Source organism: Oncorhynchus nerka, unplaced genomic scaffold, assembly GCF_034236695.1.
Source record: "Oncorhynchus nerka isolate Pitt River unplaced genomic scaffold, Oner_Uvic_2.0 unplaced_scaffold_5096, whole genome shotgun sequence".
Taxonomy (NCBI): domain Eukaryota; kingdom Metazoa; phylum Chordata; class Actinopteri; order Salmoniformes; family Salmonidae; genus Oncorhynchus; species Oncorhynchus nerka.
Window position 1 is genome coordinate 1 of NW_027036211.1, and position 2,226 is coordinate 2,226.

At 44.4% G+C, this 2,226-nt stretch overlaps 1 non-coding gene across 1 annotated transcript; it reads right to left on the bottom strand.

Annotated features, from left to right (window-relative positions):
• Positions 1–1,903: 1,903 nt before the first annotated feature.
• trnat-ugu (transfer RNA threonine (anticodon UGU)) lies at positions 1,904–1,977 on the bottom strand. Its single transcript has one exon. It is a non-coding gene; the product is annotated as a tRNA-Thr (tRNA).
• Between the last annotated feature and the right edge of the window lie 249 nt (positions 1,978–2,226).

Below are 2,226 nucleotides of genomic sequence, written 5' to 3' on the forward strand. Positions count from 1 at the left end.
TGACAAGTGCCTGGTTTAGGACCTGCGCCGCTTCCTGTGTGAGTCAGGGTCGTACTCTGCGGATGTTGTAGAGCATGAACCTACAGGAACGGGCCACTGCCTTGATGTTAGTTGAGAACGACAGGGTGTTGTCCAGGATCACGCCAAGGTTCTTAGCGCTCTGGGAGGATGATACAATGGAGTTGTCAACCGTGATGGCGAGATCATGGAACGGGCAGTCCTTCCCCGGGAGGAAGAGCAGCTCCGTCTTGCCGAGGTTCAGCTTGAGGTGGTGATCCGTCATCCACACTGATATGTCTGCCAGACATGCAGAGATGCGATTCGCCACCTGGTCATCAGAAGGGGGAAAGGAGAAGATTAATTGTGTGTCGTCTGCATAGCAATGATAGGAGAGACCATGTGAGGTTATGACAGAGCCAAGTGACTTGGTGTATAGCGAGAATAGGAGAGGGCCTAGAACAGAGCCCTGGGGGACACTAGTGGTGAGAGCACGTGGTGTGGAGACGGATTCTCGCCACGCCACCTGGTAGGAGCGACCTGTCAGGTAGGACGCAATCCAAGCGTGGGCCACGCCGGAGATGCCCAACTCGGAGAGGGTGGAGAGGAGGATCTGATGGTTCACAGTATCGAAGGCAGCCGATAGGTCTAGAAGGATGAGAGCAGAGGAGAGAGAGTTAGCTTTAGCAGTGCGGAGCGCCTCCGTGATACAGAGAAGAGCAGTCTCTTTGTAAAGCCTACATAGGCTGTGAAAGTGATGTGCACAAGCTGGCTAAACACTTTTCATATTGGTCTCGATAGTGAAGAAAGTGAAGAAACAGTCGAGCTTTACACATTAGAAAAGTGCCCTTTTTCCGTGACATTGGAATATCTCAATTGCATCCTCCTCACATCATCTCTAATTCTCTAAACCGATTGGTGAGAAAACCTGAGTGCCCTCCCCTGTGACCTTCTCCACCAATGTGTACAATAAAATGCTTGAAAAGGTAGTGCAAAGATTTGAACTCAGGATCTCCTGTTTACAAGACAGGTACTTTAAACCAAATAAGCCACAGCACCCTTGAAAGAGATATATTTTGCAGATGTGAACACCAACACCTATTTTTATCAAACCAGTCTCATTCATTTAACCCACATCTCTGTCTAGCAAAATCACATCACAAAAGAGATGTCTTTTACTATTATTGGTCAATCGAGGACAGTACACTTTTCATTTGGGTCTCGAGATGAATAAACTCAAGAACCTCTGACATGGATTCTTAAACTATGATTTGGGACCCAAAGCAGTTATTAACATGTCATAGATGGGTGGCGAGATATGAGTAAACATTCAGAATCATACACTGTTTCTTCATAATGTTGTTCGTTCGAGGACACTGCATTTCTCATTTGGCTCTCGAGCTTAAAAATGGTAAAAACCTCTGAAACAGCAGATTAATCAGTTCGTGTAAGTAATTAACCTGCGATATGCTGGGGAACTTTGTCAAAAGGTAGAATTGCTAAGCTTTCAGAGTAAGTCTTAAAATGTTCAGAAAACAAGCCTTCTGAAATTTCATTGCAGTGCCGTGACCCGGATTCGAACCGGGGTTGCTGCGGCCACAACGCAGAGTACTAACCACTATACGATCACGCAGGCTACAAGAGGTGTATTTATAAAGCTTACATAGGCTGTGAAAGTGATGTGCACAAGCTGGCTAAACACTTTTCATATTGTTCTCGATAATGAATAAAGTGAAGAAACAGTCGAGCTTTACACATTGAAAAAGTGCCCTTATTCCATGACATTGGAATATCTCAAATGCATCCTACTCACATCATCTCTAATTCTCTAAACCGATTGGTGAGAAAACCTGAGTGCCCTCCCCTCTGACCTTCTCCACCAATGTGTACAATAAAATGCTTGAAAAGGTACTGCTGAGATTTGAACTCAGGATCTCCTGTTTACAAGACAGGCACTTTAACCGACTAAGCCACAGCACCCATGAAATAGAAATATTTTGCAGATGTGAACACCCACACCTTTTTTATCAAACCAGTCTCATTAATTTAACCCACATCTCTGTCTAGCAAAATCACATCACAAAGAGATGTCTTTTTCTAATATTGGTCATTCGAGGACAGTACATTTTTCATTTGGGTCTCGAGATGAATAAACTCAAGAACCTCTGACATGGATTCTAAAACTATGATTTGGGACCCAAATCAGTTATTAACATGTCATAGGTGGGT